The following is a 25,604-nucleotide window of genomic DNA, read 5'->3' as shown; positions in this document are numbered from 1 at the left end:
CGATACGGAGCAGTCAGCACTGCGGCTCTGATAAGCGGTGCTGGAGGACAAAGGTAGCAGCAAACAGCACAGAAACAACACCGCCTTCATTCGGAGCTGTGTGTTTCCTCCCTAACATCAGCAGACTGCTCGCCTCCTATGAATGAAAGGCATTTTGCAAACAGCAGAGGCTGCAAAGCAAACGGGCTGAGATGACAGCACGCAGCCAGCTCCCACCTGAGCCACCATCCCCCCTTCTGTGCTCACCTCCGTGCTGCAGCAGTGGGCCAGCAGCTCACTGATCTTCAGAAGTCAAAGCAATCAGTGGTTCCTTGTCTCGTCCCACTCCTCCGCCGTTGTGCTGAACTGGTGGCTTATATTCCCCCCTCCCCAACACATTCCATTTCCTCCCCTGATGCAGCATTTTTTTTCTGCCCCCCCCATCCCACTAATAAAAGCTTAGGCCTGAATTTCCTGCACTCCTGCTGCTGTAAGCAGCGTGCTGGAAGGGACGCAGCTCTGCCCTCTGGCACTGGCCTCTCTTTGTGACCACCAACAGCTCCCAGCTCAGCCCTCAGCTCATCTTGCTTCAATAGCCAGACCCAGTCACCTTTTATTTGAAAATTAATTTAACTTCAGCACAAATCAGGGCAAGAGGGTCACTGTGTGACTCTGTAACTCGGGACGTTGTCTCCCTCTGACTGCGTGCATTAAAGATTTAGCACGGAGAGCAGAGCTCCTCGCACCTATCTGTGCAGGCTGAGTAAGACACTGAAACAGAAGCACTCCCTGATCCCCACTCTTCTGTTCCTGAGGATCGGTGACAACTCTGTTTATACCTTATTCCACGCAGTGTAAGTTGTGAGGTTTCTTTTAGGCACTGCTAAAACCGTTCGGAAAAGCAGGAGAGCGTGGCTGCACGGCTCTACAAAGACACCGCTGGCAGTGTCAGCACAGGTCACCCACTGCTGTGCCCCCCTTGTGCCACCCTCTCAAATCTGCAAGTTAATCACCGTGCTGAATGTGCTCACTGGAATAGCGTGAGGGAAACTCCCACTGGAAGGGCTGGGATGTGAAGGATCTGTAAGACATCACGCCTCACTTCTCCCTCCTCTCCGCGTTCAGCAAATTCACATTTCTGCCATTAAATCAATGGCCAAAAGTGAAAGTGCTGAATGGGGTGGACGCCTCCTGCAAAAGTAGATAAGAACAAACCTACTTAAATCCTGTACAGATTTTCAGGGTGAGTTTTGTACTGTGTAATTTTCTGTTCAGTTCACGTCCAGCCATAGGATTACATCAGCACCCCAAACGGTATTAGGAGATGGAGAGCTTGCCAGAGAAGTTCATTTGGGAAATGTAACAGTCACAGTCAGCATATTTCACTGCTGGAAAGAAGAAAAAAAGAAAGGCTACGGATCAATTGCATAGCAGAGAAAATAAACATACCCAGATCCAGGGGAAGAAAAAGTTCTCTGATCAACTTTCAGCATTTGCAGTTAGGATCAGAGGGGGTGGCAGGAACCAGGTTCAGACCACAGAACCAGGCAGGAGCTGCGGGGCTGTGCGATGGCTGTGGCACTCAGGCCCTGCCAGCAGGGTGATCCCACAGCTCTGCTGCAGCCTCAGTGGGTCTGTGCTCTCACTGCAATAGCTGAGGGCTTCTCCTGCTCACTCCGTGCTCCTCCCAGTCCCCAAACAGCTCCTTTAGGAGAAGGCTGACAAAGGATTTCAGAAGAGGAAGGGAAGGTCTCAGAAACGGCTCCAGGAGGGGCAGCCAGCTCCAGTGAGATCAGGCTTTAAAAGCTGTAATTCTCAAACTGAGCTCCAGGCGTGGACTTACTGCACTCAGACACCAGTCCTTCACTTCTCTGCAGAACAAAATAAAGCAGTGCCCATATCACACTGCCATTCAGGGATTCCCACGTCCATGGAGCTCACCAGCACACCTAAGCTCTGCCAGAAGCTTAGACCGGCTGCCCTTGGGCCATGCTACAGGTCACAGAATGGCTTTGGTTAAAGATCATCCAGTCCCAACCCCCTGCCATAGGGGCTGAACCTCAAATCAGGCAGAAATCAGGGCACCTGGAGAGGAGAAGCTGCGGGGTGACCTCAGTGCAGCCTGCAGTGCCTGAAGGGAGCCTGCAGCCAGGAGGGGAGTCAGCTGTGTGCAAGGGGAGATGGCAGCAGGACGAGGGAAATGGTTTGGAGCTGAGGGAGGGCAGCTGGAGGTTGGATGTGAGGGGAAGTTGTGTGCTGTGAGAGCGGGGAGGGGCTGCAACAGCTGCCCAGAGAGGCTGTGATGCCCCGTCCATCCCTGGAGGTGTTGGAGGCCAGGTTGGATGGGGCCCTGGGCAGCCTGGGCTGCTGTGCAATGGGGAGGTTGGTGGCCCTGCATTGGTGGGGGGTTGGAGCTTCGTGATCCTTGAGGTCCCTTCCAACCCAACCATGCTGTGATTCTATGGTCAGGCTCCACAGCTCAATTAATTCAGACAAAATACACAAATCTGGCTTTTCTGGACAGTTTACCCCATCAGCTGACCCAGAAATTTGGAGATTTCAGACTGAAACCTGCTGAATTCAGACGCATTTACTTTTAACCACATTCACTGACATGGATACTTCCCTCCAGAGTTCTTCCATTTCCCATATTCTTTCCTAAGGAATAGAAAGAAAAAGACCAGCCTCTTTTCAGCTGGTAATCAGCAGAAAATAGTTCCACACACTCAACTGTGTGAGAAGTGCTCTCGGAGGCTTTGGGCAGCCAGGAGATAAGCACGGCATGCAGGCCCATGGCTCTGAGAGCGGCTCAGTGATTGCTCCAAGGTGTTGCTCCCCATTCCATCCCTGCACCCGTTTCCCTCTATGCTGTCAAGTGAGCTCACTGAAAACCTGCAAGCACCACGTGTGGTTTATGCTGTTTTCCTCGCCCTGCTGGCCTCTCCATCAGGGCACAGCAACCAGGAGCAGCAGCTCACCTCAGTGCCTCCACCACGCACAGGGCTGCGCTCCTCTGTACCACAGCCTCCTCCACTCCTGGGTACGCCGCCGTTCCAAACGCCGTCCTTCTCACCTCTCTCTGCGAGATGAACACCTTCCCATAGCTGCACTGCTAACAGGGCTCAGTTACTGAACTTCACCATTAGTGGTAGGAAGAAGTTCTGCGCTCAGATGGCGGCAAGGCACAGCTGCCCAGAGCCACTGCTCCGTCCTGCGGTGCCCAAGGCCGGGCTGGATGGGATCCTGAGCTGCTGCTGGCAGTCAGCCCACAGCGGGGCTTGGAAGTGTGTGATCTTTAAGGTCCCTGCTATGACTCTATGGAGAGAAAATGGAACCAGCTCTGGACTGGGGATGGAAAGAGACTGATGCAATACAGGAGAGCAAGAAAAACGGAAACAAATCACAAATATCATCAGAAATGAAGGGGAAAAAAAAAAAAAAAAAGGGTAAATAGCCAGAATTAAGCTTCAAGAGCCATCTGCTCCAAGCAGGGAACTCCCTCGCTCAGCTCCTCCAGCATCCCCTCCCAGCTGGGAAAGAACTGAAGTTACCAAGCTGCTCCCAAGCACGGCTTTCTTCCCTCCTGCCTGGCAGGCACTCACCAAAGTAACTCCCCTGTCTTCCCAGTGTCCCTTCTAGGCCATTTCCTACTCTCATTATATAACCATGGACTCTACTTTAAAAGGAAATCTCATTTTATCACAGGAAGCCAGTTCCCCAGGGGAAAAGTATTAGAGATGTCTGCAGTATGTTTAGAGAAGCCCCAGCATCAGCTGATGTCAGCCAGATTTAAGGTCTTTAGAAGCCCTGTCTTATATTACATGCTCCAACCAACTCTCCAGCAGCCTTCCCGAACGGTCTGAAGCAAAAAATGAACCCATCCCACATTCAGATGGCCCACAGCAGGGTTGGTGGGCAAGGAACAGATACTGGAGGAAAACGGATGCGTGCTGAGCTGATGTGAGGGTGGAGAACAGAGGCAGATGGAGGAAAAGGAGCAGGAGCAGAGCCTGAGCACAGGCAGCTGCGGGTAGTTAAACAACAAGGCTCAGTGCTTTGAGGCTGAAGGCTCTGCCCGGCACCTGAGGAGATGCAGCGTACGACCCGGCTGCCAGCCGTGCTGGGGGAGCACAGTGCACGGCCATCTGCTATCCCACCACTGCAGCACGGCTGCTGCACGCCCTGCCAGCAGCAAGGAGAGCACACAACATGCAGACACACGGGAACTGCAGGCTGAAGGAAAGCAGAGCCCCAGGACACATCGTCTGCAGGGAGAGCATCGGAGCCGTGCGCAGACAGGGAGATCTGGCAGCCTCTGCAAGAAAGGAACGTCAGACATCACAATAACGTGCAACTCGGTGAGTTTGAGCTGTTCAAAACCAAGCACCATCACTGACATCTACTGAATGAACATCGCAGCTCCCAAGGGAACCACGGCTCCGTGGACTGATTGGATTTTCAGCAGCAGGCAGCGCTGCGCGATGCATTCAGAAGTGCAGCTGCCTCTGCTGGTAAAACAGTCATTGTACTTAAGGGGAAATCCAAGCCTGCGATGCCAGATCCAGGCAACTTATAGAATCTCTCCTTAAAAGTGAATTCCCAAGCTGAAAATAGGTTGGGCCAAAAGCAAATAAGCCAGGGTTACATCAAACTAATGCAGATATACGTCCCTATAAACCCAGGCAGTCATTCAGCAGTTACACCAATGCAGGCCACACTAAGAGGGTCAGCCCAGGACAAATATGTAATCCCCAATGTGACGCCTGATCCTATTGCCCTACATGTTCTGTCCAAATCCCAGTGCCCAACTAGAAGGGTGTTTCACTCAGAAGAAGCCCTGCAGTGCTATGGAGATGGCACTTCAGCATTGTGCAGAGCTGGGCAGGGATACGGCTGACCATACATCAGCTCCAGAGCCTGAAGGCCGTGTTAAAGGCTCCCTTGCACATCCCACCTCTCCTTTCCGAGGTTTCTCTGCCTTTTCAGAGATAAAATTAGCAGGTATGAAGTTATAATCCAAGTCATACTTCTGAAGCTGCGTATCAGCAGCACTGCATGGCCTTTCATAGGATCCCTGCACACACTGGAGTCACTGCTGCACATACAGACCGCATTCAGCCCCACATCCCTGCTAAGCAAGAAGCCCAAATCAATGGCTTAACTCAAGAACTCTTCTTCTAATTGCTTCCATTTTGTGACCAACACAAGCAGCCATTCACTCCCACAAGAGCCGAAGGGAAGGAAAGGCTCTGACTCACTGCTTTCTCCCATTCTTTACCCCTGATGCTGCAGACGTAGCTTGAAGCCTCTCGTGGATTTCTGTCTTTGCTCCTCCACAGTTTGAAGTTTCCAATTACTTGCACTGTTAATCAGGCATCCAGAGACAGCAGAAAACCCGCTCTGGAGATCCTTACAACCACCACAGGTGGAGATACAGAGGAGCATCTTTGAGGAGTGCTAAATAAGAAACACTTAATAAAACTGCAATTAGCAGCTCCTGGAGGGTCAGAAGACTGACAGAAGGAGAACTGTCAACGTAAACAAAGAGGAGGGCTGGAAACGGAGGGAGGGGAGGAAAAATCAATCCATCAATCAGAACAACAGAAGTCCAAATGTGTCATTCCTTACGTGATGCTCAAACAGTCCCAGGCCAACAGAAAGGGAATCCCAGCACAGTGCTCAAATTACCAGCAGGAATTGGCAGTACAGCTGTGTGAGCAGCGCTAACCGGGACGCCCTGAACACTTCCCATAAGCAGCAGGCAGCACCCCAGCACCCCGGCTTTGTGCTGGGAGCACGGATGGAGCTCAACTCCCTGCACCCAAGTGCATGTAAACATGCTTTGAGATTCACCTGATAAAAGCTCCCATCGTTTTCATCTGTTTAAACTCAATGTCAACACCCTAAACTCGGCTCAAAGCAGCTTTCCAGGATGATGTAGCTCCAGTGCAATTTTACAAAAGGAATGATGACTCACTGGCAGGCGGGAACGGGTTGGAAATGGATGACCTAATGCTCCAAAAGAAGCTTGCTTTTACAGAGACCCAGCTTCAGTCTGTGCAGTACCTTCCTAACAGAGAGATTTTGCACCATTGAGTTTACAGCACGACCTCTGGGCTCTTATGGCAGTGGCAGTTTGGCTGCCTGGCCCCACCAAGCAGCTCCGCACGCCTTACCTCAGCCCAGCACCAGGCAGCCTCCTACAGAACCACGGCTGTGTGCTGAGTGCTCAGCCCCTTCCCCAGGCAGTGCTGAGCAGCACAGGGAAGGAGGAGCTGCTTCAGCATCAAACGCAGACGGGGGTGTTGGAATGAAACCATCAGCTCACTCATGTTTGATACCTGGTGAGCACTGCGAGCGCCGGGCTGACGAGCAAGACAAGCCTGCTTGGCGTTCAGCTGGATTCCTCCAGCCTTGCTAGGGATCCTCTATCCACAAGGGCTGACTTTTACGGCCTTATGTTCAGCCAGCAGCTGCACAGCTTAGAGTTACCTGCTGCAATGATGGCCCACAGCGACCAGGTAGATTTAAAAGCACCCTGAGCATCCCTTGGGCTGAACCCGCGTTGTTCCCAGCCTTCTTCCCATACTTGCAAATGCTCCAGATGAAAGGGGCAACGTGTAGGTGGAGAATGGGAGTTAGTGACACAGGCTCATCAGGATTCTAATCATGCTAATAGCAGTGATTAACTGCATACTCCTCCTAGAAGCTTCCCGCAGCTTCGCACAGCAGCGTGATACCAGAGTGCTGCTCATCCCCTTAATCTCCAGCTGCACCATGTGTGTCCTGGACATTCCCCATACTTAGCCCTAATCCCACCCACACACCAAACCTTCCAGCAGGCCAGCATCAGCACTTTGGGCAGGGTACAAGAGAAGCTATTGCTCCACGAGGTTGCAAATGAGAACTGTTCCAAACAAGAGCTACTACAAGCCTACCACATCAGCCACCCCTCCTTTGCAGGCAGCACTGCGCACCCTCTCAGTAGAGCTGCTCAGCAGTGCTGCTCTCACAGGGAGATCCACGAGGAGCAACAGGGACAGCAGAGCCCCATAAACACCCATCTGCAGCACCAAGGTGCCTGGCAGGCAGGGAGAAATGAGAGCTTCCCCCCTGCTCCCAGGAGAGGACTGATTTACAGCAGCACGGAATTACCACCACCATCCACCTGCCAGCAGGAACAACAAAGGAAGAATGTGAATTACGGAGCCTGACCATGCTCCACTTACACTGCACCTCTGATGCTCTGCACAGCAGTGCCTGAGACACACTGCTATTGGGCCTGCCAGTGCTTACAACAATCACAGAATGGCCTGGGTTGCAAAGGAGCACGATGCTCATCCAGCTCCAAGCCCTGCTGTGTGCAGGTCGCCAACCAGCAGCCCAGGCTGCCCAGAGCCACATCCAGCCTGGCCCTGAATGCCTGCAGGGATGGGGCATCCACAGCCTCCTTGGCAACCTGTTCAGGTGAGATGGGCACGTATGACAACACACAGAACTTAACAGCTTACTGTGAGGAGGTTTAAGACTAAGCTTGTTTGGGAACAGATGCATGCTCCCCAGCAAACCCTTGATGTTATCCTATTAAAAGTGCTAGAGCTCCCTCAGCATCGCCCCAACATCTGTCCGTAATCCTCTAGCTTTAGAATCCCAGAACAATGCAGCTTTAGTACCCTGGTCTGGTATCAAATGTGGAGGTTGGTGGCCCTGCCTGTGGCAGAGGGAGGTTGGAGACTCAGGATCCTCGAGGCCCCTTCCAACCCGGGCCATTCTGTGATTCTATGATTAGTATCAGGAAAATGACTTCACGAACTGATTTGGAACATCTGAAGCCTCACAAATGGGGTTAACAGCCCCCTGTGAGTAATGCAGGGTGCTCACACGAGCCAGAAGCGTTTCACTGTTTTGTTACCAAGCAAAAAATCTGCCTAACATCCACAGCAACCGATTCCACTGACCTTTCCTTCCCACCAGAAATTCTTTCACATGTGCAAAACACCCAGTCGTGAAGTTGGCTTCCGAGCTGTGGGAGGCTGCGAATTCCCCACCAGCGCAGCTCTGCCTGCTGGCTGTGTGCACCCATCCCCAGGGCTGCCAGCAGCACAGCACAGAGCCCTGCCGTCCCCGGGGAGCCCAGCTTTGCACACACAGCAGTGAGCAGTGAGGCCCGACCTGCTGCGCCTTCACCTCCACGCTGGGATCACGGAGCCCCGCGCTGCTCTACGCCGCACTGCAGTTTCATCGGCCTCCAAGAGAAGAAAATCAGTTTGACTCCACTGCCACAACACGAGGAAGCCACACACACCGCCTGTGACTAAGCAAGAGATTGAGCTATTTTAACTGGGGCAGGAAGCATCGACACGGAGCCACAGGAAATAGCATCTGCCTTCCAGAGCAGCATCAGCTGCAGGTCTGCCCTGAAACTCCGCAGCGCTGACACCAAACGCAGCCTGGCAGCAGTGTGATGAGTAACAGGCCTGCGGCTCCCAGCTCCCTGAGGAGGAGACTTGAATTTCATCTTCCATCTTGCCTGGACGAGCAAAATAAATTATTTGGGATATTTTCAGACTAAAACAAGGTACAGCTGTAATTTATTTGTCTTTTAAGTACCCATCGCTTTCATTTGAATTGCAAGTGGCTTGAATTCATCCTGACAGACTTACAGCCAGTCTGACCTGTGGTTTCCCTTAGTCAGAACCGTGGCACCTATCAGCCTTTGGAAGCCCATACATCGGTGCTTCATACAGACAAACATCACTTAAGGACTGAGTTGCTGCTTGAAGATAAGAATGGGGAGTTTATTAGAATCACAGAACGGCCTGGGTTGCAAAGGACCACAGTGCTCATCCAGCTCCAACCCCTGCTGTGTGCAGGTCGCCAAGCAGCAGCCCAGGCTGCCCAGAGCCACATCCAGCCTGGCCTGGAATGCCTGCAGGGATGGGGCATCCACAGCCTCCTTGGGCAACCTGTTCCATTACACAAGGCTGAGCTGAAGAAGTGATGGGTACAAACCAGACCTGAGCTCTACAAGAATTCAGTTCAATGGCTCAGGTTCATTTCTTTCTGGGGAAGAGAGGTAACCACTAAAACACAACAGGGTTTGGGCCCTCAGACGTAATTACTGCTCCATTCACCAGCACTAAGGCTGACTCAGCCCTTTTACAGACTCCAGAAGGAACACGTAATTTATTTGTTTAAACGAAGCATTCAGCAGAGCTCACGAAACAAGCTGAGGAATGGGAACCCAGTCACATCCCACCGGCCCTGCAGCCCCACTGCCTGCTCCTTTGAAACAACACTGGCTTTCCCTCTTTGTTCTGTTTCTTTGTGTTATTCCATCTCTGCTCGGTGCCGTTCCTGCAGAGACACACGTGAGAGACTTTCTGACAGCCCTCAGTCTCACAATGGGACACAGATCGACTCTTCTCCCTTTGGGAGAATCACTTCTCACTGAGGGCTCCTTATTCCACAAAGAAAGCAGAGGGCATTGCTGTTACTGCAACAGAAACTCAGCTGAGTTACTTTCAAAAGTGAAAACTTCATCTCTTCTGATCTGAGGGGATAAAAAGCCACGAATTCACCAAACAACTGGAAGGACAATCAGACATTTCATTGGCTCTCATACAGCAGGGGAAGGTGGGGGTGCCAGCAACTCAGCCAGCCAAGCAGGCACTTTGATAAGAGTTCCACTGCAACCTCAAATATTGCTGAATTATCGCTTATCTGTCTCTCTTAAATAAAGCGAAGCACATTACAACAGCACACCGCATAACACCAGCAAAATATACAATACCAGATGGGATAATTCAGTGCTAGCAAGGCGGCCATCAGCGTTACAGCTGCAGACCTCCAGCACAGGCCTGGCTCCTTCCTTTTGGAAAAGGCAGCCACAGCAAAACCTCATGCAAAGCCGTGCACACAGAGGACACAGGAGGCACTGCGCAGGGCTCATGGGCCACCAGCTAAAATGCCAGGGTAGCATCAATGTCCCTCTTGTTATTCAAGGAGCTTTTAGGTACGCTGCTGAGGCTCCCCGGGAAGAGAAACTTGGCTTGGAAAGAACAACTTGTTAAAAAGTTAAGGTAAATGAGCTTATTTGATGAACTCACAAAATAACTGGGATATAAGTAAAGGGAAACAAGACTTTCTTTACTCAGAGAGCATTGAAGTGCTGGAACAGCTGCCCAGAGAGGCTGTGATGCCCCGTCCATCCCTGGAGGTGTTGGAGGCCAGGTTGGATGGGGCCCTGGGCAGCCTGGGCTGCTGTGCAATGGGGAGGTTGGTGGCCCTGCGTTGGTGGGGGGTTGGAGCTTCGTGATCCTTGAGGTCCCTTCCAACCCAACCATGCTGTGATTCTATGATTTAGGGGGAAACAGATGAAAATTGTCATTGTTACCTACTTAACATACATCACACATACAAAGTATGCCTTTATATGTATAAAAATGGGCTCCATAGGCTGGTAGATCACAAGTGTGACACACTCACGCACCTCACCAGAAGCAGAGCTCACACAAAGCACTCCGCCCGCACCAACACACACCCTGGGATCGCCATCAGCAGCACAACAGCGGCTCCCCAGCAGCCGTCCCACAGCCCGCTGCCATACAACACAGCGGGAGGGACCCAGATGCGTGCACACAAAGGCGTCCAGGAGGGTTTGATCCGCACCCACTCACGGGTGGGCAGCAGAGCGCGGCGCCGCTGGGGGCCGGGGCGGCTCAGGGGAACCCGCATCGCTGCCCGCGGCCGAAAGGAGGTGGCGGTGGGGGAGGGGTCGGCCTCGGTTCCCGCGAACGGCCCCACGTCGTGCCGGGGGGCTCCGGCTGGACACGAGGGACGATCCCTCCTTGGGAAGACACGGCACGGCCGCCACGGAGCGGAGCCGGCAGCGCGTCCGGACTCGATCCGGAGCGGCGGGAATGCGGGACGCGGCGGCGGGGCGGGGGAGCTCACGGCTCTTCCGCGACCCGAGCGGCTCCGAAGAGCCGAGTTTCTCCCCGCGCCGCAGCCCCGCCCCGCCCTTCGCACCGCCGCCCGGAGCCCCTCGGCCCCCCCCGCCCGGATGGCGGCGGCCTCGCGGCCCTCGGCGGATCGCTCCCACCGCCGGCTCCCTCCGATCCCGCCACTCACGGCCGGGCCGCCCCGCGCCGCGAAGAGCGCGCGGAGCCCAAGGGAGGCGGCGCGGCCCCCCCGCCGCACAGGGGCCGCCGCCCTCGGCCCCGCACCGCCCCGCACGGCTCCCCCCCGCTCCTCCGTCGCCCGGCCGGGCCGCGCCCGCCGCCCCCCGCGGCGGAACCCCCTCCTCGCAGCCCGCGCGGCCCTTACCGCAGGCGGAGCGCGCCGGGACGGAGCCGCCCGCTCAGTGTCGCCGTCCCCTGCGGGCCCGGCGGGGGGAGGAGGCGGGGGAGGCCGCACCGCCGCCGTTGGCCTCCGGCCGAGCGCGCCGCCCCGCTGGGCCCGCCGCCGTTCGGCCAATAGCGCCGCGCCGCGCCCGCCCCCCGCCAATCGGAGCGAGCGCGGGCAAGGGGGCGGGGCCAAGAGAGGGCGGGGCTCGGGCGGCGCTGCCGTGACAGCGCAGCGGGGGCGGGGGCGGCGTGAGAGGCGGGGGGGATGGCGGGAACCGGGGGGGGAGGGCTGAGGGGACGCGGGGCGGCGGGGGGACGCGGTGGCAGGGGGGGGTTGTGCTCGGAGGGTGGGAATGACTGGCTGTCAGGAGGAGCGGCCGGCCGCTGGAATCATAGAATCGTAAGGATCACGGAATCGTAGGACGGCTTAATGGCCTCAGGGATCATCGCGGTCCCCCTCTGCCCTGGGCTGCCCAGGGCACAGCCGTGGCCTCAGCACCGCCAGGGTGGGCACCGCAGCTCCGGGCAGGGCCAGCACCTCACCTCACCCCTCACAGCACGTTGGAAGTCGCTCCATTTCCAGCAGATGACCTCCCTCAGCACTCGGAGGCTGCCGTGCGGTCTCCCCTCGCCTTCTCACGGTGCCCAGGTGAGGTGAGGACACCCATCCCCGTATCGGAATGGCAGGCACTGCTGGTGCTTCCGCTTTGTGTTCTTAATTTCACTTCCACTAATGACCCATTAGATCCAGAAATGACCCTCTTTGCATCCAGGATGGCAAAACACATTATAGCGACGAAACGTACAGACAGCAGGATGCTAAGCGACGGAAGGATTGCACAGCAGGCACGGCTGCACCGCACAGGGCTGAAACCCCCGAGGGGGGCAGGGAGGAAAAAGGTGAGGCTGTCAGACATGGCTCCAGTGACAGCAGCCACCCAGGAGGAACCTCTGCCTTTGTGCTTCGAGGTTTGAATCATTGCAACCACCCATCATAGGGATCCAGGAGCAGGAAGGAGGTGAAGCCCATCTGTTGGCAATGAGGTCTGTGTGTCATGCACCCAGCCCCAGGGAGCTGCAGAGCTCTAAATCTCATAGAGAACACGCCATGCTGCCCTGCCAGATAAGGGAATCAAAGCATGCCTAAATCCACCCAAACAGGCGTGTCGTGTCCCTCACCTCTGGTCATTTGGAGGAGGGAACACCCTTCGCATCGGGCTGTGGGCAGGGGCACAACCCATCCACGTGGAGCTGAGGTGCAGCTTCTGCCCCCGACCCCCGCTGCCAAACTGGAGAGTGTGGGCTCCTTTCCAGGGCCGCAGCTTGTAAGGACAAGGGAGGGGAAACCCCGCGTCCCCATGAAAGGCACATGCATAACAACTGCTTCTACCATGTGCTATTTTTAAGCTCCCAGATAAAATAGCTTCCCAATGGCTTTGGGAGGATTGGCGATGGTTTGAATTTCAGGGCTGCTCCAGCTCACCCAGGGCTTTGGATCAGCACAGCCTTAAAGATACCTCTATCCTCCTCGGAAAATCCTCCTTTCTCTGCTAGGTGTGGTCAGAGAAGGGGTAAGCCCTTGTTCAGGTGTAGGGCAGGAATTCCTCTGCCTGTGCCAAGGCTGTAATGTAACAAGAAGCAGTGGGTTACATCAGTGCTGCACTGGGGTGTACATCTGACCTGCTTTGGGCTCCAGAATCTGTTCACTGAGCCGCTCATTTATTCCCTCAGTTGAAAATGTGAGCATCCAGAGCCTTGCCCTCAGTGCACTGATCGCACAGGAGCCAAACCATCGGTGCTTTAAGGCAACAGGAGGTCCAGACTTCACTCTGCCAGGCGGCTGCCTTGCTAACACTCTCATCCCACCCAGGCACACAGTTACCATCAGCTGGGGCAGAGGCAGCCCTGCCAGCGATGGCTGTGTCCATCCTGAACTGCACGTCACTGCTGCCCGCCGCAATCCCATCTACACAGCACTGCACGTGGAACTCATGAGATGAGAATGTGCGGACTGTGAGCTGCCTGAAAGCTGTGCCCCCATGGAGAGGAGACACATCTTCCTGTAGCTCTGCTGCCCGGCAGCTCGCTGCCACCGCTGCTCTGTGCACACGTTGCTGAGCACATCCTTCTGTGCCAGCCCTACCTGCAGCTCCCTGTGCAGCAATGCTCCGTGCACACCTCGATCCGGGCTGGGTTTTTATCCCGCTGTGCACAGCTTCTCATTACACTGGGATTCAGGCTTCCTGCTCTCCTTAAGTCCTGTCCTGTCCCAGCTGATGCCAGTCACATTTCTATGGTCGGCCTCGGAAGGAGCAGCACGGAGGAGAGGTTTCACAGCTCAGCTTTCGTCTGAAGAACAGAATAACTCGTTTCTGACCAGAAGGATCAAAGTGTAGCACGAGCTACGTCTCTCCTCACAGCAGATGAATTCCCCTAACTCTTCAGACACCACCAGCGTGAGGGCAGGCTGAAATCCCAGCAGGGCGCGTTTCAAGGTGAACAACCGACTGCTCTGCTCTCTCAGCTGATACTGCACTTACAAGCACAGCTATTGCCGTTTTATTAATCTAGTTTAGTGCCAAACCTCCCTCACCTAAAATCGAAACTGTTGCTTGCTTTCTGGGAGCAGCTCAAGGACAGACTGCATTCACGGCCTCTCTCTGTGCCTCCCCTATGCAGAACTTCAGCGTTTCATTTATCTTTGTTTTTCCCTCAGAAGAATATAACCTCCTTCTCCTCTCGCTTTTCCAGCTTCCCATGCCAGACCCCCCCAAAGCCCCTTCTCAGCTTCACGTGGCCTGAAAGGGAAGGGAGCAGGAAGCACCTTCCACATCACAGGGAGGCCAAAATCTATGTGACACTGCAAGTGTGTCTGCCCTGGTAATAGAGAGGGGACTCTGATTTTTGTGAAGGCGCTGTGGGGAGAGAAGCTTGGCAGGCAATGGCTTTGCTTTTCCATCGAGCCAGACAGCAAAAGAGAAGGGGAGAAAGGGAAGGGGACAACCTGCTCGCGTCCCTGCAGGGTCACTGCTGGCCATGCCTGAGTCTGGCAGGGCACGAGGGCTGGGCCTGCAGCTGGGCTGAGAGCCGACCCGGCTCATATCTCATGAGTCACCTGGAGTCACATGCAGGCACCGAGGGAGCTGGAAAGGAAGAGCTTGTTTCTGGTTAATGCACATTCATCTCCACTTAGATAGGAGCCACAGCAAATTAAGGACGCCGAGTGATGTGGCGGGGCTTGGCTCTGCTGATTGCAGGAAGAAAGAGGAAGGAGCTGGCAGCCTTCTTGCCCGCTTATGAAGGGATTGTCGTTCGCTGCTCAGCACCCATCACAGCCGAGGGTGAGCCCAGCAGGGCTGGCTGAGGGCCCCCGGCTCTGCAGGGATGCTGCTTTCAGAGCCGCTCGTTGCTGAAGGGTTTGCTGTCATTCCTCCCATCTCTCACTCATTTCAAACGTGCAGCAGAGCTTTCAGAGGGGTCACTTTCAAAATCACTCATCGGAGAGGCAGTTATTAAGCAGTGGATCCAAACCCTCTGTAGAGAAAAAAAGTCGAGCTACATCTCTGAAGCATTGGAGAGGAGCAGTGAATCACCCCACCACGAACTGCAGCCTCTCATTTCCAGGAAACGTGGCTGCCTGTGTGCTTTTGAAGGTGAGCCTCGAAGCATCTTGCAGAATTTGAATGCTCCTACAAAACTGCCCTGCAACTTTCACTCCCATGCCCCAGCCCTCATTTCAAATCCACTTCCCTATCAGGAATCAGGATGCAAGAAGCTGCCCAACCGCTCAGTTAGGCAGCGCTCAGCCCCAGCCACAACAGCAGCGTTTGTGTGTCACAGGCAGATATTTGCCAGGCAGACGGAGCCGTTGTGCTCGTTGGAGCTGACTCCAGCATAATGGAAGGCATGGAATTTTGGCCGGGGATCTCTGCTGCCCCAGCGACCCGTCGAGTCTCTCTGGGCAGCCATGAGGGTTGCCTTGCAGGCAGCACAACCCTGATCTCCTGGTCTGAGCCCCGTGAGGAGCGCTGCAGTGCTGCACCAAGGCAAGGACCCACGCTGGGGCTCTGCTGCCCCAGGGGTGCTGGTGAGAGCACAGCTCTGCACCCCAACGCCTGCTGTGGGCAACCTGATTTCCTACAGTGGAAGAAGAGAACCTGCAGACCCTGGGGTCATGGGCTGGCTGCTGGATCTCACGTCACTCTTTAAGCAGGCAGGGCAGCCATACAGGGGCTCAGGCCCTCTCCCCTATTAGCACTTAGCATCAGGCTGGCAGAGCTGCTCCCATCTCTACCCTGGGCCTCCATAAACTGCACCCGATTATTCCAAGGCAGAAGAATTGAGTCTGTGCTGTAATGACAGAACGAAAATATCCTGCGGATCCTGCGCAGCCTTGAGTTACCTTTTATAAATAGGTTAACAGCTGGAGGGCCTGTGTTTGTTTAAAGGGAAGCGACACTCAGTACGTGCCCTATATGATGTGCTCCGTCATCAGTAATTCTGCCATTCTGCCGATTTGTATCTGCAGATTAAAGGATTTGCCTTTCAATAAAATTATTTCCCTCAAACTTCTAAATGGGGAGAGGATTTTGATCACGTTGCCGTTCTGTGCAGCTCTTGGTGACGCTTTGCTTTCCCCCTCGCTGTGCAAAGCACGCAGCTCGATTCCTCCTGGTGGCTCTGACTGTGGTTTGCTGTCCCTGCCCTGCTCCTGGTGCACAGGACACCCTGGGGATGGACGGGGTGAGGGGCTTTCAGGCCCCAAGGAGCTTCCAGCCTGAGCTGAATGCAGCAGAACTGACAGATGCTGAGTGATGAGACAGAAGAAGAGCAGCCATGGAATAAAGCAGCATGTGAAGCTCCGGGGTCCTGCAGTTATGTGCAAGTCAGGTCCCTCCCACAGGAGTGTCTGCAGGCCAGAGCCCAGTTTGTTATCATTTTCATGACACTGTTCTCTTCATTCTTCATCAGGCCAGCTGTGAGATGAGGCACAGAAAGGTCAGTGGGGGACGTTCCTGTCGCTCACCTGGAGGTGGAAGGAGCTGATCTGAGGGCAGGAGACCAAGGCATGGAAGGTTAGGGCAGATTGAGGTTGGATGTCAGGGGAAGTTGTGTGCTGTGAGAGCGGGGAGGGGCTGGAACAGCTGCCCAGAGAGGCTGTGATGTCCCGTCCATCCCTGGAGGTGGTGGTGGCCAGGTTGGATGGGGCCCTGGGCAGCCTGGGCTGCTGTGCAATGGGGAGGTTGGTGGCCCTGCATGGCACAGGGGGGTTGGAGCTTCGTGATCCTGGAGGTCCCTTCCAACCCAGCCATTCTGTGATGCTGTGAAGATGTGGCTGCCTGCAGGGCTGCAGGCCTTTCCTATACAGACCTGCTGTCTGCTTGGACGAAACAGGTCAGTGTGGGAGGCCACAAAAGCTCCCATCTTTTCCCGTCACCTTGCTCTGGTGGCAGCTGGTGCCAGGTGTGCAGATACAGACACGGTCAGTTTAACTTGCCAGGAGCTCCTCGCCCTGTGCTGAATCCCATCCTGGCTCTCATCTCATCATCCCGCCCTCTCTAAAGCTCTGGGACACGAGGTTTCACATCCTTTCCACACCACTCACTATGACTCCTATGGACGTTCTTGGGACCCAGTGGTCACTCCCTTTCTGAGCTGTAATGAGCCCCTGGCAGCGCTTTCTTGTGGCAACAGGTTACCCGGGGCAAATTAATAGTTGGGAATGTGCTGCTTTCTAATTCCCTTGATTCTCTGTTGCAACAAAAAAAGAAAATGAAAGCTCCTGCTGTAGCTTCTGCAGGGCATTCAGTATTTCCTTTGCTTCTATCACATAATTTCTGGCTTTCCTTCTCTATAAGGTAAGCGTAACCAATCCCCTCCTGCCATGTGCTCTCCTCTCCTCCATGGCTGCCCACCCCGCTTCAGTTCTTCCAGCTGGGGGATGCGACAGCGCTGTGAGTCTCTGGCAAGACTCTGCCAGGCACACACATCTCCTGCTACACTCACTCCTGTTCCAGTTCTCCTACTGTATTTCACCATTTCGCTCTGAAATCTCTAACATCTCATTCCTCAGCTCAGATCAGGCAGAAGGACGGCGACAGCAATGCCCAGCTTCCCCTTCTGCAATGATGCAGCGACTCTGGAAACCCAACTCCCACAAAATTGCCTTTGGTCTGTGGAAATGGCTGGGAGCGCTTTGGCTGTCTGAGGAACTGCCAGGGCAGCCTCGGTTGGTGTGTGGGCAGCCTGTCCATTTGCAGGGAGCCCTTGGAGGACACGTGGGATGGAAGGACCGCACGCATCACGCTCATCCCCCGCTGCACAGCACTGCCGGTCCCGCTTTGCACACTCATCAGTTCAGACATGCAAATAAAGGGTGCGCGCCTTTCATCTGTCTGCCATAGTTTAAAATATGAGCCACGCATGAAAATTGCATGAAAAACATCTTTTCGGGCTAGCAGCAAGCCCTGGGCGTGGATTACAGGCAGGGTCACATTAGCAGCAAGGCTGGAGCTCAGCCCTTCCTCATCACAAGCTTCTCTCCCCCGCGGCGTGAGCCGATGGAGCAGGGCAGAGTGAGACACAGGTTGCTCAGACGCATCACAGAGGAAGGCAGAGCCCAAAACGCACGGGGGCTCTGCAGAGGGAGCCTGGAGAGGAACGGCTGGGCGCATCCACAGAGCGGCACGGAGCAGCTGAGGAGGCCTGCCCACCTGCACAGCCCCGAGCTGCAGGACCTTCCAAAGCATTCAAATGCGTCGCCTCCTCAAGACGAGTTTTTCAGGCTTGCGATCGGAGAGCTTTTCTGACTGCGCTCCCAAGGCCTGGCTGCCAAAACAGAGCGGGATGCGCGAGCGAGGGAGTGAGCGAGCCCATGGGGCAGAGGGAGGAACTCTCACATCCACGGTTACGGTGGGGGAAAAAAGGTGTAACAGCGGCGAATTGGCCCGAAAGAGCAGGCTGGGAGCACGGCAGTGTTGGGAGCCTGGCAGTGCTGGGAGCACGGCAGTGCTGGGAGCACGGCAGTGCTGGGAGCACGGCAGTGCTGGGAGCACGGCTGCAGCAGGAGGCGCCTGGGCCGCGTGCAGGGCGCAGGGGCCAGCATAGAACTGAAAGCGGCTTGGAAATGCTGCTGGGTGAAACTCAGTCTGCCGTATAAAAATTTAATTACGGCGTGGTTAAACCCGAGCTTTCTGGAAGGGACAAAGTAAACAGGGATTCTAGAAGATTCCTTCTTGTCCCGGGACGCCGTAATGGACCTGGAAACGTGGCTGTGAAATTTCATCATCACCCAGAGGAAAACCATCCAGACAGCATCCCAAGTTTGTGCTCCAAGGCTGCAACCAGCGGCAGTTTTTTCCACATCTCCTTCTGCTCTCACTTAAAAAAGAAATGAGAGCTGGGGGAAATGACAGCAGCTCTCCTTCCTACGGGCGAGAATTCCCATTTAAATTCTTACTCATCTCCCAAAAACGAGTCTTTAAGCGTGAAGGGGGGGGGGGAGCACCCAGCTGCTTGGAATAGAATTCCGATGGTTCGTACCACAAAAATAATGATAATCTGATGGAAAAAAAAAAAAGTCTTGGCAGGAAGTAAAATTCAGAAGGGAAGGGAGGGGAGAGACAGAAGGCTGTAGGACATCTGAGGGCTGCAGCAGTTACAGTCAGCAAGAGGCAGAGGGACGGCCCAGGGCACTGGGCAAACATGGCCAACGTGCTTGGAAATATAGGAAGCATTTGCCAGAGGAGGATCCAGGCGACCAAACGGCCTCACTTCACAGGCTCCATTCTTTGCTGGCTCTGCTCGTTGTCCTCAACTGCAAAGCGGTGTCTCTGTCCCCTTTTAAGAGGGAGAAACCCCCCTGGGAAGGAAGCAGAGCTCCTCTCACCGCGCTGCTCGCAGTTCTGCAGCTGAAGGAGGTTTGCAGCGGCTGGGAAAAGTACAGGCACGAAATGACACCAAACAAGTGATAAAGAAATACGTGATAAAGACTTCCATAAATAGGAGTCTTCAGTGCCAGCGTCAGTGAATAAACAGAGAACCTTGCAGATAGAGAGAGCCTGGGAAAAGGAACGGTAGAGGAGCTGAGCAGATTCCCAGTCAGAAGGGCAGATCAGAGAGCTGTGCTGGGATTCACTAATTCAGGAGAGAGCTGAATTTATTGGTGGTGGACGCAGACCTTCAGGAGCACAGCGGTGGTGACACTGCCTTGAAAGTTTGAAGGGACTCAAGAAAACTTCAATTAAAAGCAACCCCAAAAGGTCATTTCACATCGGCGTGAAAGATGTGCTGCTGCTAACACAGAATCCTCCAGGCCCCGAGCAGACCCACGAGCAGCAGGCATTGGAGACACATAGCATTGACTGAACCTGAAATCTTAGATACAGAAGTAACTGGAGAGCACTGCAGAGGGACTGTGAGAAGCACCCATAGGTCACAAGGCACCCGAGGCGCAGGGAGTTTGCCCTCCGTGGTGACCTTCTGGCCATTGCATTCAGGGAGGAACGCCCACAGCCCAGCCCCTGAAAGACACTGCTGTTGTCCTCCTGTAAGAGGAGCCTTGGCTGCGTGCAGCTCTCAGGGACTCATATTGCTGCTAAAGCACCATTTGAAGGTTTTGGCTGAATCCTGCACTGCGGGCTGTGCTTGTGGTTGGTGTAAACCCCGAATGGAAGCAGATGGAACGAGGACAGCGCTCAGATCCCGCTGACAGAAACCTTCAGGGCTTCCTTTGGGCAGCAGAGAACCCTTCATTCTCAGCAGAGTGAATCTCATAGCACAGAGCTGTGGAAGGGAGCGCTCCATCCGCAGCCGTGTCCCACACAGCCGCCCCTCCATGCTCTGCTAATGGACAGCTTGTCTGCGTCGCTCAGAGCTGTCAGCCTCCACAGCTCCATCCATCCCTGGAGGTGTTGGAGGCCAGGTTGGATGGGGCCCTGGGCAGCCTGGGCTGCTGTGAAATGGGGAGGTTGGTGGCCCTGCATTGGTGGGGGGTTGGAGCTTCGTGATCCTTGAGGTCCCTCCCAACCCAACCGTTCTGTGATTCTGTTTCAGAAGTGGATGATGAACTCCCTTCTGTCAGAGCAGACTCCATGTGTGCTGTCTCCCCCTCTTGGCCACAGAGCCTGTGGAAGAGAGAGCAAGGAGCAATCCATTTGTGGCAGCTGTTTGGAAGGCGCTGTGCGTGGCTTCGTGTGCCAGCAGAGCAGTGCTGGTTGCAATCAGCCCCAGCATTCCCCCACAACTGCTGCCCAAATAAATCCATCGCTTTAGGAGACATCTGCTTTTGGGTTAAATGAATCCACCGCTGAGTATTAGCAGTATTTTTGCTGAACTTGAGCTGCTGCCCCACAGAGCTTGATGAACGGATTCCTCGGGAAACCTGAGCAGTGCAATGGCAGAGCATGCAAAGAGCCAAGCGACTTCAAATCAAAGTGCTGCATCAGCAAAGGGAGGCAGGTTTGGAGCACTGCAGGAACACACAATTCCCTGGTTGAGAAGATGAGCCACAGCCGTAATGAATATTTTGCCCAGCCTGTATCTGGTTTCAAAATCTTCCCACAGTCGTCCTAAATAAGCATTGGTGAGAATGTGATGTTATTAGAAAGGGGATGGAGTCAGAGCAGCTGGAGAATGAATGAATGAATGAATGTTGGTAATGGGGGGTCGTTAAAGAGGGGGGTCGTTAAAGAGGGGCACTCACTCAGAGGTTGCAAAAGGAGCTGAGTGCCTTCTGAGGGCAGTGCTGGGAGGGAGGGCTGTGTGCTGAGCTCTATGGTGATGCTGCCTTGCCCAGGTCCACATGGAGCCTTCCTGGCCGGCCCTGGAGGAAGGCCTGGATCCAACAGCTGCCATCCCCATCGCTGCCGTTCCAGGAGGAAACTTGGAAGCAGAACATAGAGTTGCTCCCATACTGATAGCTCTGCTGACAAAGTTGTGTACTGAATTCCCTGTGTGCTGCCACAGAGCATCGGGATTCAGCCTGGGAAAGGAAAGCCAGCGACTGCGTTTGGCAGCATGATGAAAAGACGGCGATGTGAGCATTGTTTGCAGGGCTCCTCGTGGGGTTAGATTAAATGATAGGCTGGAATGGAGCTCAGAGAAACTGCGATGAAAGAGAAGCTTCGTGTTTGTCGGGTAAACATGCCCAGTTATTAAAGAGCATTAGGATGTGATTTGTAACCCAATATTACAAACGCGGCGATTATCATCGCGGGTTTCCCAGCAGAGCGTTGGCCAAAGGAAGGAGAGATCCTGTGTGCTCCAGCAGTCACCTACAGACGGCTCCTTGTCTGGGGAGCAGAGCTGGGCCAATGCTGAAGGAGCCACTTGAGAGAAGGCAGGCTGTGGTTGGGGAGCAGCCTGCTGCAAACGGAGCCGCGCGGCGGAGGCTGTGCCTCTGCCATCCATTGCTGGATGGAAGACATTTTGCTGAGCACAATCCGTGTGGTTTTAAACACTGGTGTTTGTTTGACAGTTTCTGCTTTTCTGCCAGGACGGCCCAGAGGAGCTCAGTGGAACAGCAAAAATTGCATCCTGATGCAGTGTAGAACAGGTTGCCCAAGGAGGCTGTGGATGCCCCATCCCTGCAGGCATTCAAGGCCAGGCTGGATGTGGCTCTGGGCAGCCTGGGCTGCTGGTTGGTGACCTGCACACAGCAGGGGTTGGAGCTGGATGAGCATTGTGCTTCTCTGCAACCCAGGCCATTCTACGGTTCTGTGACTCTAATAGTTACAGACCATTAATTGTCAAGCATTTCTAGTTGCTCAACAAAGAAATGCCATAAAATTACTGTTTTACCCATATGTGTAACAATGCTTCTGACTGCTGTTCCATCCAGCGGCTGCTGATGTGCACAAACAGTGAGGATGGACTTCATGCCTGCACCTGCAGACCCAGCAGGAGCGCACTGTGCCATGGGGCCCAGCTCAGGAACTGGGACACACCTGGGGAACGTGCAGCAGCACAGGCACTGCTGTTTGTGCAAATCCCAACTGCTGCTACCCGGATGTTGGAATGTGACACAAGAGGAAAGCACCCAGGACATCGGTAGCGGTCAGCGAGGAAATGGCACTCTGTCTTTCCTGGCTCCCGGCAGCACTGCATGCTGAAAGTCCTCATTGCAGCTGAGCCACAAAGAGCTGAAGTGATTTGTGCCTATGCACCTTTATCAACAGCAATTTTAGCTGTCCTAGGATGAGGAGGAGCGGCCGCCGTGCCGACCATGCAGGGATCTCCTCATCCCTCCCAGAAGGAAAAGCTGCGCCTGAACCCCGATGGAGCCACGTGAGTGACTGCACAAAGGCTGCTGGTCAGCTTCAGCCGAAAGCAGAGCGTGAGCACAAAGAGGAGGATTCAGTAACGCCTGTTTTAACCTCATACTTTTTCACAGCCTTTCTTCTCACCACCCCAGGAGCACAGGACACAGAGCAGCCCAGGTTGCTGCTGCGGGCTCCGTGCAAACACTTCAGAGGGCTCTCATGATTCCATCCGGGATGAAGCGCACAAGGAGGGCAGCAGAAGGCCCGGCTCTGCATCCAGCACCTGCTCTGGAATGATGTGACATCCCTCCTTCACCTGGCCGTGCTCAGTGCAGCATTGGTTTGGAGAAGGCCTCCAAGATCCACAGCCCCACCTGCAGCCCACCTCCCCACACCCACAGCTCTGAACACCCCCAGGATGGCAACTCCCCCCATTACAGCTGTGCCAGCACTGACTGCTCTTTGGAGAAGCTGCTCCTGTCATCCAACCCCACCCTCCCTGGCACATCCATTCCCCACGGATGCAGTGCCAGGGATGCCCAGTGGCAGTGGGGCTGCTTTCCAGGAGCTGCAGCCCCCCCGCAGCAGCACACAGCTCCAAAGGACGCGTCAGCATCACAGCAGCGCCGACACGCGACAGCCGCTTGCTGTTTGAAGCTCAGCCGCAACGCAGGAGCGACAATGGTGGCTTTGTGTGCTGCTGGGGATGCCTTTCTCCCCAGGGCTGTTGGTGTGGGCAGCGGCGGTCTCCAAGGCCACAGCCACGTTTGCTTTGTGAGCAGCTGCCACGTTGAGGACAAAGCCCCCCTCGGGCTGTCCCCATCCCACGCTGCAGTCGCACCAGGGCTGCTGGTGCTGCAGCTGGGGCTGGCACGTGAGCAGTCCCACAGCCAACTGCGTGGCCACTGTCCTGCTGGTTCCCAATGGGAGGAGAAGGGAAGGGCTGCAGCATCCCTCCCTGCTGCTGTCCCCATGGGCCGGAGGTGAGCTGGGCACGTTGCTGTGCCCCCAGTGCTTCACACAAACGTCCCCTGCACTCATCCTGGGGCGATGCTGGCTCGATACCAGCCCTGCTCACTCATTTCCCAAAATAATGCCACAGCTTGGGACAAGTTCTCCATGGGCCGAGGATGGTCGTGGAAGCAAAGCCACAAGGAATGAGGACACTGGGCCAGCAGAGAGGGACAGCCACCACACAGCTGTGCCTGCTGCGCTGCTTCCTGTGAAGCCATCACTGCTTCGGATGGGGGAAGCTCAGAACGTGGGACAGCGTGAATCTTCAAGCATGGTTTCCTTCTTCAGGAGGAGCTGGATCTCAAGGCACAGTGTCTCCATGCTGGCAGGACTGATGGCTCTGGGCTGGGGCAGAAGCTCATTAGAGAGAGCCATGTTGGAGATGGGCAGCAGCGTGCGATGCCAAAGGGCTGTGGCACAGCTCCCACTCAGCCCAAGTTAATGCTGGTGCTGCCCTCCAAAGCCCTGCCTCGGTTCTTGCCCTCACTTCCCAGCTGGATGCTGCTAATAGGGGACGAGTCGGGCTGGCACCGTTCCCTGCCCCACAGCGGCCGTGCTGTGTGGGTCAGAGCTGGGGTCAGGCTGTCACTCCTGATGCGACAAAGCCCAAAGTTTTGGGGATTTCCTGCGCCGATGGAAAGAGAAAGAACTTGGCAGCGTTCCTCCTGGCCTCCTTCCACTTTCCTCTTCTGAAGTGAGTCTCCTTTTTACGGCTCCTTGCTTAAGCCTTAAGCCCGAGCAAACATCGCCACAGAGTTCATCCAACAGAAACAAACGGGGACGTCTTCTCGTGGCTGCAGAGCTGCAAAGCTGCCCACAGGCAGCACGCCCTGCCTACAGCCCAAACAACGCCGTCCCAAAAGCAGAACACGGGACCAGGAGCGAGCAGACACACAGCAGTGCTGCATCACAGCCCAACTGCAGCACAGAGGAAACACAGAGGGGAGGTTTGCCAGGGTGCCTGCAGCTGCCGCCCCTTTGCAGCCCCTGCTTCCCCGAGCCACAGACCCTGCAAAATGCAGGAGAGCTTCCCATGGGCCACAAAGGCACAGCAAGGGGAAAGCGAGTGCTGAGCTTTGTGGCAAAAGCTACTGAAGCCGTAAGCTGCTTTCAGCATCACTTTTAAGGATGACAGATGGAGGCAAGAAAAAACAAAAACAAGCAAACCCATCCTGCTCTCTGCTTCAGCCCCCAGAGGATTGGAAGTCACTGCTGCTTTTTAAGCAGGTTTTACAGCCCCACTGTGGGCCACCTGCTCTGCAGCCCTGCGTGCTCTGCCCTTAACTCAGCCCCTCGTAACAGCGCTCTCAGGCACTCCCTGGGGACAGGGTGCAGCACAGAGCAGCTCCGCATCCAGCAGGGAGCTCCAGCCCCACTGCAATGGGAGCACAGCTCTGAAACAGAGGGCTCTGCTCCTTGTGCCTGCAGAGCTGCAGCTCCGGGCCAGCCCAGGAGCAGAGAAGCAGAGGAAGAAAGCGATGGCAGCACGGCAGCTGCAGCCCTTCTGCCACGGAAAGAGGCAGACAGAGGTCAGAGTTTAAGGACTTTATTCTCTGCACCGGCAGACGTCTATTACAGCTGCAGGCTGATGCAGCACAGAGCCCAGCCGGACACACAGCTTTCTCCTCCACAGCCCAGGACTCCCAGTACACACAGCACAGCGGGACAAAGGCAGGAGCACGCTTCTATCTGGGCAGGATAAGAGGAGCAACACCGCCCCACAGCGAGCTCCTGCATGGCAGAGAGCTGGGCAGGAGCCGAGGTAGAGAGGCTCACACCAAGTGTGACTGCAGGCACGATAAAAGCAGAATGTTTTTAGACCACAGACCAGGCAAGAAGTGATGCCAGAGAAGAGCAGCGCCCCTCAAACACAGCTGCCAGCTGCTGCTTTTTCTTTTTGCACAGAGGGATGGTTGGGTTGCAGCTATGACAGCTGTAACGTTGGACCCGTGTTCCTCAGCACACAGCAGTCCCACAGAACTGGCTGCTGCCCTACAACCCA

The 25,604-nt window shown here is 55.1% G+C and overlaps 1 protein-coding gene across 10 annotated transcripts in view; it reads right to left on the bottom strand.

Moving 5' to 3' along the window:
- The window catches only part of MAP4 (microtubule associated protein 4), a 114,864-nt gene extending 103,434 nt beyond the window's left edge, over positions 1–11,430 (bottom strand). For all 10 annotated transcript variants that reach the window (XR_008209370.1, XM_052695007.1, XM_052695012.1 and 7 more), the window contains exon 1: positions 11,308–11,430. The gene's annotated coding sequence lies outside the window, so the exon portion shown is untranslated. The remainder of the gene's footprint in view (positions 1–11,307) is intronic.
- Between the last annotated feature and the right edge of the window lie 14,174 nt (positions 11,431–25,604).

The sequence above is a fragment of the Tympanuchus pallidicinctus genome, unplaced genomic scaffold, assembly GCF_026119805.1.
Source record: "Tympanuchus pallidicinctus isolate F22 unplaced genomic scaffold, pur_lepc_1.0 scaffold3, whole genome shotgun sequence".
Taxonomy (NCBI): domain Eukaryota; kingdom Metazoa; phylum Chordata; class Aves; order Galliformes; family Phasianidae; genus Tympanuchus; species Tympanuchus pallidicinctus.
This window is presented reverse-complemented; position numbering and strand designations above follow the sequence as displayed.